The following is a 12,002-nucleotide window of genomic DNA, read 5'->3' as shown; positions in this document are numbered from 1 at the left end:
TTGCCTGAAAGTGTGCTGAGTGCAAATAAAGTGAATGCATTTAAGTCACAGTATGATGAGCTGTGCATGTGAGAGTGGGAACCCCCACAGTGAGTCTCTTGTCTCTGTAGTGATCTGATGATAATCAATCTTAAGTGTTGTTGGCTCACATGGCCACTCGCCTTATCCTTGAGATAGTCACAAAACTGTGTAAATGCAAGGACACATATTTCAAGACTTGAAACAATCTCTTTAATTTGAGAAAACTGCAATAATGCAACATCATTTAGTTCTATTGTCTGTAGATAAACATAAACAGGTTGAACTTCACATTATGAGCATTGATGTTTTCTTGAATGACTTTAGATTGAAGATAAATTTCCTCACCTGATGTGAGGCTACCAAGCTTATTGGAGATTGAAGTGGTGGCTTAAAAAAGTCTGTAGAGTTATCTAACCCCCTTAGCCCAAACAGGATACTAATGTACTGTATATGGGCTGACAGCATTTCATTGGCAGGATTCATATAAAAAAAAAAAAATAATAATAATAAACAGTGAAAAAATGATCTATTACATATTTATGTTATGATGTTGATTATAGATAATAAAGTAATCTCTCAACTATCTGATTAAGATAGTTGAGAGATCTAATGTGAGACTACCAAGCTTATTTGGAGGTTGAAGTGGTGGCTTAAAAAAGTCTGTAGAGTAGGGTTATCTAACCCTTAGCCCAAACAGGATACTAATACTAATGTACTGTATATGGGCTGACAGCCTTTCATTGGCAGGATTCACATAAAAAAAAAAAAAAAATATTCAAGTCAAAAAATGATCTGTTACATATTTATGTTATAGTGTAGATCAGAGATAATAAAGTAATCTCTCAATTATCTGATTGCTTTAGAAATTGTTTTCTGGTTGGTTAACTAAGGACACAGTTAAGTGAATGCATAGAGCTGCAATGCAAAGCTACAGGAGTCACATGGGATTCCAGTTAGTTAACAGAGGGTTTAGTTATTTGTAGGTTGGATAATTGAGAGATCACTGTACGTAGATCATAAATGGGTGAGTTGGATAGTATACTATTCAAGAACAAGAAATTATTTTAGTTTCATTTGCATTTTACAAAGTTTAGACATGAAGTGACTTTGTCACTAGTTCCTTGCATAATAAATGCCACTAGCTTCACTACATGCTCTAGACATTATTATTATTATTATTTATTTTCACTGACTTTCACAGACCATCACAACATCCATGCCCAAGGCTGGATTCGAACCGTCAGCCTTTTGGCTGGAGAGTAGATATGCTAACCACTCGGCCAACCAGGCCAAATAATTAATGCCAGCAGCACCCAGGGTTCCCAGGTGGTCACCCTCCCAAGTACTAACTGGGCTCAGGTTTTGCTTAACTTCAGTGATCAGACGAGAACTGGTACTTTCAAACTGATCTGACTGCATATAAGCATCTACATAAGACATTATTATTATAATTATCTACTAGGGTCTTTAAATATTTGACAGTAATATTCACATATCAGAAAAATCCAGCACTTCTCATTGGTTTTGATGTGTTGTATTCTACTATAGGGATTTGGGATTAGATGAAGTTAAAATCTTGATTGCCAGATCTCAATCCTTTTGAAGATGATTTTTTTTTTTTTTTTTGTGCTTAAGAAAATAACCATTTTGGAGACTATGTAATAATAATGATTGTTATTATTATGGTTAATGTGGCAGAAGGGCTACATTAATCCATTACTCATTCAATGTCTGTCATGCTCTCCTTAAACTCCTTCACCAACATTGCACTCAGAACTTCATACTCTCCTCTTTCATCTCATGGAAGGAGGGGAAACAAGTTATTGTTTCCCCTTCTTCCATGTAATGAATTTTTTTTTTGAAGCTATGGTATAATCTCCTTAGTATCTTATATCTTTCTATCATATGCCTGCATTTCCACCTATCATTCAAATTTTGTAACCCACAAACCTTCAATCAATCTTTATAGGAAGTATTCTACTGACCTGCCACACCATCTTTCTCAAAGTAGTTCAGATGGTTGTATCAAACCCATATAAAGAGGAATAATAACTTCAACTACTCAACAGTAACATTCTTACCACTATAAGTATTTTTTAACATCCAAGTTATCCTTTGTGCTTTTGCTTGTAATTTGTTATTTATCTTCTTAATCCAAAGTGCATAATGATATGCCAAATATTGAGCCTGCAGCCATTGTCCTCTACAGTGTCAATCTGTTCAAATTCCATGCTTCTTTTATTTATTGGAGACCTGAAGTAGCTTAAACAGATAATCCAGAAACATTGCTTTAGAAACCATGTTTGGTTTCTAAAGCACTGTTTCTATATTATCTAATCTTTCAACCAACCAACCACAACACTAGTCTACAGTTAAGTTTACAACCATTCATGGGTAGAATTATAAAAAAAAAAATTAGCATTAACAGAAAACTACAAGATATTCCACCTTAAATCAGAGTCAGTATCCAAATTACATATTAAATAGCAGTACACAAACAGAATCCCATGTCACATCTGATTCTTTGCAAAGTCCAACAGTATCGTAGTGTAGGTATTTCTTTTATTTATTTCAGTAGTTACTTTGTTAATTTCTATAGAAAGTGAGTAAATTACGAAGGCAAAATTGCCCTTTACAAAGCCGCTTTGTTCCTAAAAACAGACTCTTTTCTCACGCCATTAGTTTCTTTAATTTTTTGAAACACTGCCCCATCATATGCAACTTGCTCCTGTCATTCAAAGAGCCAAGTTCCAATCAGTTATGCATTCCCATCATTTGCAGCTTGTACACACCCACATATAGTTACTATGATTACTACATTCTGCTTTCAGAATGGTAATGCAGAAGTCATATTTCCATATACAAGTAGTCAAAAAGGTGTCACTCCTTATAACTAAAATACTCTGGATTAGAGATAGATGTTGAAAGTTTTTTCACTTGGTTATACTATAAATTAAAGATGCCAAGAAATTATATTCTTGGTTTCATCCTTCATTGAAGTACAAGCAAACAAAGTTTGGACGTTTCCACTGATAAGATCTCAATAAAGGTCGAAACCAGTCTGGGTAGTGACCCTTCCCATAATGCATAGCATTATACATGTATGTAAGGATATGCATTGTATTATGGAATACTAAGGCAATTAATGTGAAGTCTATATACAAGTAGCCTAATCGTCAAGTTACTTCACATGCAAACTTTGTTTGCTTACACTTGGATAAAGGATGAAACCAAGAATATAATTTCTTGGCATCTTTAATTTAGAGATGCAAATATAATAATAATAATAGTGCAAGGAAGCAATAATAATAATAATAATAATAATACCCCCCAAAACCAGGTAACAAATTATAGTAGACTAGTCATTCAAGGCTGTATTATTATATGGATCCGAGACATGGAAGCTGACCCAAAAGCAGCACACTAAATTAAATAGTTTTTAAACAAAATATTTGCTTAAAATATTTTGGCCCCAACATATAGCAAATGATGATTTATATAAGCTGACTGTGCAAAAAAGCATCACTGAAATAAATGGATTGGACACATACTGAGAATAGACAGCAGAGAGAATTTCCTAGAGTGGCTTTGACATGGATCCAAGAATGAAAGCGGAAAAGGAGAAGGCCTAAATTAATTTGGAAGAGAATGACAGAAAAAGAAAGAAGACTGGCTGGCTGGAAGAGAGAAACCGAACTGGTTGCTGAGGACAGAGGTATATTGAAGAAATGGATCTCAGCCATGTGTGCCATTACGCACAAACAGGATAAGTACATGTGTAAGTTATTTAAGGAAGCAGTCTCCTTGTCCACCACCACCATCCTCCTACAATTCCTTGCTTCTTTCCCCAGTAGGGCAGACAGCCTTCCATCTCAAAATTTCAAAGTGCAAGCCTTACGTGTGTCTACATTAAACAGATCTCTGTTCTTCTGTAAATTGATAAACTCCTCTTTAAGGACCAGTATATCAGTGGCATTTTCTTATAACCACCAAGACTTTAACAATTTCATTGATATGTGGGTCAAATAGTAGTTAGACCATGAACAGAGCCCATGAACCACCTGTATCCACTTTTTTTTTCTATCTAATACTTATCCGAGATAGACAGAACAAACTTTATGTTCACATTTTTTTGATAATATAAAGTTTATTTTCATTAGATTTTCTTAGTTCATACAGTTTTCAGCAGTGCTGTTTGTTTTATTGTAAACATTTTAGGTTGTTTTATTATTTAAACAATTTAAAATTGGCTAAAATTCCAGTATGAGATTTTTTATTTTAAACTATATTTAAGATGTGCAGTTCTTGAATATTTAAAATTAATGGTTGATATGTAGTAAATGAGTACATAAGGATTGTTTTGTTTATTCCAGTATAGCTCCATTATTCATTCATATCAAAATATTATAATCTACTATTGTGCTCTTTCTTCTGTTTAATGGTGTGTGTGTGTGTGTGTGTGTGTGTGTGTGTGTGTGTGTGTGTGTGTGTGTGTGTGTGTGTGTGTGTGCGCGCGCAGCGCAGCGCGCGCGCAAATGAGAGAGAGTTTTATATTTGTTACTTATCTATTAGAAAAGATGTTCTGTATTAACCTACCTTTTAATAACTGTATCAATTTTTACAGGGAGCAAATTACTTCAGTTTGGCCAGTCATCTGGAAAAAGCCTTCAGGAAATAGATTATTTTAGAAAACAATTATTTATTCCATCTCATAGTAAATTTTCTTGTGATGTGTGTGGTAAATCCTTCAAGTTAAAGCAGCATCTTAATCAACACATGACAGTTCATGCTCCTAAGACACTTTTTTGTAATTTCTGTGGAAGAATGTTCCGCTGGAGAAATGCTCTAAGAGGACACATACGTAATATCCATAAACAACAACAACAACATTCACAGCAGTAAAATGAGTGGTATGTAAGTAAGCATGCAATAGTTCTATCTTTTATTGTTATTATTGTATTTCTTTCCTGAGTTCTTAGATACATTTGTTTAATATACATTTAATAAATTTATTTGTGCGTGTGTACATGGTTCCATCAGAGATTGAAGACCTATGATACATTAGTGCTATGGGTATGTTAAGGCTTTGTAATTCTGGAAACTTTCCCTAGAGACTAAACATAATATTTTTCAAGTTTCATCAGGCTTCCAATAAATAGAGTGGTCTTACAAAGGACAGTGAAATTCATCTACCACTTTCAATTGAAGGTGAGTTAGCTTTTCTCGTACTCTGTATCACATCAGCTAACTCACCTTCACTTGAAAAAGCGTTCATTAAAGATTTTAGTTGTCATAATGAAAATTGAACTTAGCTTTTCAGTTAATTTTTGGTATTGAGACCACGTGTCTCTAAACATATAACAGGTTTAATAAAATATACAATATAACCTAACAGGTTTCATAAGCTGTCGGCACTTACATCATCTAGAATACTAAAACTTATATAAAAAAGTCTAGAAAAAATTAATTACAAATAGCAAATGTTATAAGAACTTCACAATTAGTAGAAACAAGTGACCAGAAAAAAAAAAGTTATATTAATTACTCTGTGCTCATTTTTGGCAATTTTAAAATTCACATCATAATGCTCCTATGCTACTATAAGTGGAAACTGTAATCATATATTACAGTTTAATATATCTCATTCTATATTTCACATCATATGAAATGTAGAATGAGATCTCAGTGTAAAATGCAAAAAATCCAACAGCTAATAATCTACGAGGGTGGTCTGAAAAGTTCTTGGCCTCAACCATAGATGGCAACACTATCGGCAAGATTTTTTTTTCTAAGTTCGTGCATCTCTAATAAGCATCTGTGTGAAATTGCAAGTCATTCTACCAAGTAGTTTGTTTTATACAGCTGTCTGAAGCAAATGTGTTCGCTGTATCCCTTGAAATGGATAAAAGTGAGTATCGTGCAGTTATAAAATACTTTGTAGAAGAAGGTTTAATGCCAAAAGAAATTCATTCAAAATTCACAAAAGTTTGTGGGCTCTTCTCCTTCATTTTCGACAATTAAGAAATTGGCTGCCAATTTAAACATGGCCGTACCACCCTTGAAGATGATCCATGTGAAGGACGTCCTAACAACGCCTGAAATCATTGATCAAGTGCACGATATGGTATTGGATGACCGGCAAGTCAAAGTGCATGAAATTGCTGAGACTATAGGCATTTCAAAAGAATGTGTAGGCTATATTTTGCATGAAGAATTGCAAATGAAAAAGCTTTGTGCAAGATAGGTGCCATGCTTGCTCACAGCAGATCAAAAATGCGCTTGCATGAAAATCTCTGAACAGCTTGGAGCATTTTAACAAAAATAAAACTGATTTTGTGTGTTGATTTATCACTATGGATGAGACTTGGATTCACCATTACACACCAGAATCCAAACAGCAGTCAAAACAGTGGACAGAAGCTAGTTGTTCAGCGCCAAAAAAGACAAAGTTAGTTCCATCAGCAGTGAAGGTTATGGCATCGGTGTTTTGGGATGCTTAAGGAAATTTGGTTTATTAATTATCTTGGAAAGGGTAAAACAATAACTGGGGAATATTATTCCAATTTTTTAACCAAACTAGTGAAAAAATTCATGAGAAAGATCCAGTCTTCAGAAGAAAAAAATCATCTTTCATCAGGACAATGCACATGCCCACAAAGGTGTTTCGGCAATGGGAAAATTAAGGGATCTGCACTATGAATTGTTGGAACATCCATCCTATTCCCCAGATTTGGCTCCTTCTGACTTCTGTCTCTTCCCAAAACTAAAAAAAAAAACTCTCTTCCTCGCTGGTCAGCGTTTTTCTTCGAATCAAGAGGTGATTGCAGCTGTAGAGGGGGTATTTAGCAGATCTTACTGAGAGCCACTACAGGGAAGGGATAATGGCACTGGAATAAACGTATTAGTCTTAAGGAAGAGATTATCTAGAAAAAAAAATTTTGAAATTATAAATTCGTTTTTTCATTGTTAGAACTTCTCAGACCACCCTCATACTTACTAGTTTTTAAATATCAGAATAAGGATTATACTTATTGGCCTCTTTCTCTCTCACTCTTTTCTTCCCTCTCTCCAAGAAGAAAATGCCTTTAATAATTTTGCTAAGTGCCAAGCCTCTTCTCCATGAACTCAAATCAGAGTAATATGTTGAAAGTTTTTTTTTTTCCACTTAGTTAAATTATAATAAATTTAGTTTAATCCTTTATCCAAGTGTAAGCAAATAAAGTTTGCACCTGAAGTAACTTCAGGACTGAGGCAACTTGTGGTAAAGGTGGACCAAGCTCTCATCACTCCCTGCCTTAGTATCTCCCATAATGCAAAGCACATCTCCTTGCAGACATATAATAATAATAATAATAATAATAATAATCATATGATGATACACAGCCATGAGTCCCCTTTAAGGGGAGGTATGGCACCATCTCAGTCACCCCAAATTTTATCCAGGCTCCGGAACCGGCATAGCTGACGAATCAGACCTATGCCTGGGTTCAGTGTTCCTGACTGTAATCCGTGTGTGTTCACTGGACCGGTTTGCCTGTTTGCGGGATGAAAAACTCCAGATAAACTGGTGGAAAAAACCCTGCTGTCCACGCCTAAGACCGGCTAACTTGGCTATGGCTGAGGAAGATCCATAAGCTCCTCGCGTCATCGACGGGAATCGAACCTAGGACACTTCTTCCCCAGGCATATGGTTGCGAAGTGCATAGCCACTAGGCTAACCGCGCAGATGCAGACATATAATGCATTAAGGGAAGGACCACTACCCAGACCAGTTTTGATCTTTATTGAGGTCTCGTCAGTGGGAGCCAGACCCAGAGGTGGTGATACTAAGGTGGAAGCAATGGAGAAGTCATATTTACCTATACGAGTTGCCAAAAGGTGTCTCACCTTATTATTAAATTACTCTGGATTTAGAGAAAGATGTTAAAAGTTTTTTTCCACTTGGTTTGCTTACACTTGAATAAAGGATTAAACTAAATTTATTATAGTCTAACCAAGGTAATTTAATAATAAGGTGAGACACCTTTTGGCAACTCGTATAGGTAAATATGACTTCTCCATTGCTTCCACCTTAGTATCATCACCTCTGGGTCTGGCTCCCACTGACGAGACCTCAGTAAAGGTCGAAACCAGTCTGGGTGGATAGTGGCCCTTCCCTTAATGCATAGTATTATACATGTCTACAAGGAGATGTGCTTTGCATTATGGGAGATACTAAGACAGGGAGTGATGAGAGCATGGTCCACCTTTACCACGAGTTGCCTCAGTTCGGAAGATACTTCAGGTGCAAACTTTGTCTGCTTACACTTGGATAAATGATTAAACTAAATTTATTAAATCAGGATAAGAGGATGAAGTCACCTATCTCCCTGAAAAAAAAAAAAAAAAAGATTAAATGATTATGAGATGTTACTCAAAAGACTGGCTGAAAAGATCATGCACATCTGGCACTACAGCTTTCTACTATTAGTCATTGTAGTGTTGCCATTATAGCTTATATTATTTCATGTAATCATGGTTTAATTGCTCAAATGTTTATTGCTTGATAATTTTCAAAACAAGTGATGTAAATCTGAGTGATGTAAAAATGAGATAATTTGCATTAGATTGGTATTCAATAAACTATAATACTTGGCATCAAATTTTGATATACAATAAAACTGCCTCAGAGACCTTTGAAATGTTTGACATTTGGAGATGAAGTAATGGAAAGGATGCTAGTCTTTGATTGATTTCCTAGGCCATTGTATTCTTTTACTGTAAGAAGTTGTATATATATCAGCAATTGGCCCATGCAACTAACCTCTCAACTAAGAGTATTAGGTATCCTTAAGTATTTAATGAAAGATGTTTGCTTAGAATGATCAGAAAAGTGCATACAGAACTGGTTGTAGGTGCCTACAACAATTTTCTTATTTCAACTATTGTACTGCTTTACCATACAACAATTTTTGGCCAAGAACATTGGCTTTCATCTTGCATCCACTATACTTCTAGGTCTTACTCTTATTTTATACCTTAAGATGAACTTAGTATCCTAATGAAGGAAATTTGAAGAGACATTCTGAGATTCAGATTGAATTGCAGGCAATGCACAATGTACTCAAAAGAAGACATCTAGTAGTGACAAAAATACAGAACTCAGTGCATAAGCTCTTCTGGAAACTACTTTGAAGGGAAGGAAGCTACAATGATCTGCAATTAAATTAAGCCTCTTTGTTTTTCTGAAAACTTTAGGGTGAATATCACATCTTGACTTGCATTATAAGATAATCTCAATTTTTTTTGAAAACATTATAAATTAAGAAAACGATATAGCATTTATCATAAATATTTATCTTCTAAGGTGAAGATATTATATTCTACTTAGCACATATTGTGAACATGAAAAATGATTTGCACTTCATAATAATTAAACTGAAAATGAGTGCCACGAATAGGAGGTTAGTGAATAGGGAGAAATTGAAAAAAAAAAAAGAAAAAAAAAAAAAAGAAACCTTAAACTCTTTCACACTCCTGCCATTCAATACATTACAGACCTACCATCATTACCCATGTAAATAATCTGTTACACAACTTACAGAAACTCTCGTTCTTTCTATCTCATTCAGTACATGTATAAATTCCTTCTGTATTCTTCCAGTATAAATTCATTCACTAACTAAAGCATTACTATCATACCACCTGTTTTCTCTGCAATCTACATGTTCACAACCTCTCTCCATAATCAACATTCCAGAATCCTGACACTACCCTACTTACTGGTCTCTGAACTGTCTCATTTCAGATAATATACTGTGCTCAGATTTGAGCACAGTATTTTAATGTATAATCTGACCAATACCTGGCACAATCTCCTCCTTATTATTATATCAGTGTGCTCCTCAAGATAGCAACAATGTGGCCACTAAACTGTTTACTGCACTGCAGATCTTGGATTTCTATCTCCCTCAGTACTGTTTTGCCAATACTGTACATAGTCTTATAATTTTGCATACTCCTGCACTCTAGAGGTATAAAGTGTCAGCCTGGTTGGCCGAGTGGTTAGCATATCTGCTCTTCAGCCAAAAGGCTGCAGGTTTGAATCCCACCGTGGGCATGGATGTTTGTAATTGTCTGTGGAAATACTAGTGGTGGTCAGTGGTAGATGGCGTTGGTGTAGTGCGGTAGTTGGCGGAGACAGAGCAAGTGCCCTCCCTCGATGAGTCTTTGGACTCCCTGGAGGTGTTAAATAATAATAAGCCTTACCTTGTATTTATGAACATTGAAATTGCAAACTCACTTAATCATTCAGGCTAAAAGTCTGTTCTTCATGATGGGAGTTAATAACAGTATCACTCCTTATAACTCTCCCCAAAGCATCATCAGCAAACTGAAGATCCTCTGTTAATCCACTGAAATATCATTAACAAATAAGTTAAACAGTACAGTCAAGAACAGAACTCTTTGCCAGCATATACAATTAATTAACACATCTGTCACCTATCCATAAAATGCAAAGAGATTGCTAAAGCAAGACATAACTATTACATACCCATGCTGGCATCATAGAGAATCCTATGTCTTTCAACACACTTCTATATTCTATTTCTAACCAATGTCTCCAATACCTTCATTACAGTTGCAGATATACAGACTTATGTTAAATATTGTTACTGCACCATTGTTATGTCGTTACTTTTCCTAAAATAATTTACTTCCTTTATGAATTTACCTCTCTATAATAACTACAAGATTTACAAAATTTCCCTGACTCTAATATCTGGATCACTTCTTACATGTTCATTCTATACGGAAAGCAAATTCTATATCTCTAACTGATTCCTAATTTTACTCACGTGCTTACCCTGACTGTTAAAGGTTATTCCTTGCTAAAAGAAACGAATCCTCTAATTTCTTTCTGGGGCCGTCTCCTCTTCAGATATTGACAAATTTATTTTTTAAAGCTGCGCCAGCCAATATCTTAGAATAGAGGAGACGGCCCCAGAAAGAAATTAGAGGATTCGTTTCTTTTAGCAAGGAATAACCTTTAACAGTCAGGTTAAGCACATGAGTAAAATTAGGAATCGGCTAGAGATATAGAATTTGCTTTCCCTTATAGAATGAACACGTAAGAAGTGATACAGATATTAGAGTCAGGGAAATTTTGTAAATCTTGTAGTTATTGTAGAGAGGTAAATTCATAAAGGTAGTAAATTATTTTAGTAAAAGTAACGACATAACAATGGCGCAGTAACAATATTTAACAGTGGCGCAGCAGCCAGCAGGATGTGATTAGGTCCCGAAAAAAATTAAGTAAATTGACCTATCACAGTGAGTTGGTCTTTGGTTCATATCAGGCAATCAGAAATTTGTTGGAAATAGTAGAAATTTTGAGAAAATAATCTTATATTTTAGTGTAAGCTCAAGTACAAGCATGGCTCTTCCAACCAGTTTGGAGATGAATGACACTGAATTTTTTCGTACGATAAACCCACAGCAAGTATTCCCCCGGTTCTCTGGAGAGGAATCAGATGATGTGTTAACGTTTTTTGGTTATATTGAGGAACTGAGAAAAATCAGTAGATGGAGTGATTTCCAACTCCTTATTCTGCTACACAGCAAGCTAGTGGGGAAGGCCAAGACCTTTTCTACTCCTCACCAATTCTGAAGGAGACCCTGAGCTACTCAAAATTCAAAGGAATCCTTATATCTCAGTTTTCGAGGATAAAGGATGTAGGGCCTAATTTATGGAAGCTGCAGAAAATGGTGCAAAAGGATAAGGAGAGTGTTGTGACTTCCACAACAGGTTGCTGACCCTCTCCAGTACCCTAAACGTCTCAAGTGAAGACAAGCACCATTTGGACTGGACAGTCTTCCAACACTTTAGGATTGGACTAAGACCAGAACTGAAGGAGACGGCCTTCGGTAAGGAAATAACCAATTTGGAAGAATGCTATGCCGCTGTGAGAGAGAAAGAACTACTGCTTAGTGACATCTGT

At 35.5% G+C, this 12,002-nt stretch overlaps 1 pseudogene; it reads right to left on the bottom strand.

Moving 5' to 3' along the window:
- Positions 1-1,322: 1,322 nt before the first annotated feature.
- Positions 1,323-1,442, bottom strand: LOC150109546 (5S ribosomal RNA; annotated as a pseudogene).
- Between the last annotated feature and the right edge of the window lie 10,560 nt (positions 1,443-12,002).

This window comes from Typopeltis vanoorti, chromosome 2 (genome assembly GCF_054136105.1).
Source record: "Typopeltis vanoorti isolate ZY-2024b chromosome 2, IOZ_Tvanoo_1.0, whole genome shotgun sequence".
NCBI classification, from domain to species: domain Eukaryota; kingdom Metazoa; phylum Arthropoda; class Arachnida; order Uropygi; family Thelyphonidae; genus Typopeltis; species Typopeltis vanoorti.
This window is presented reverse-complemented; position numbering and strand designations above follow the sequence as displayed.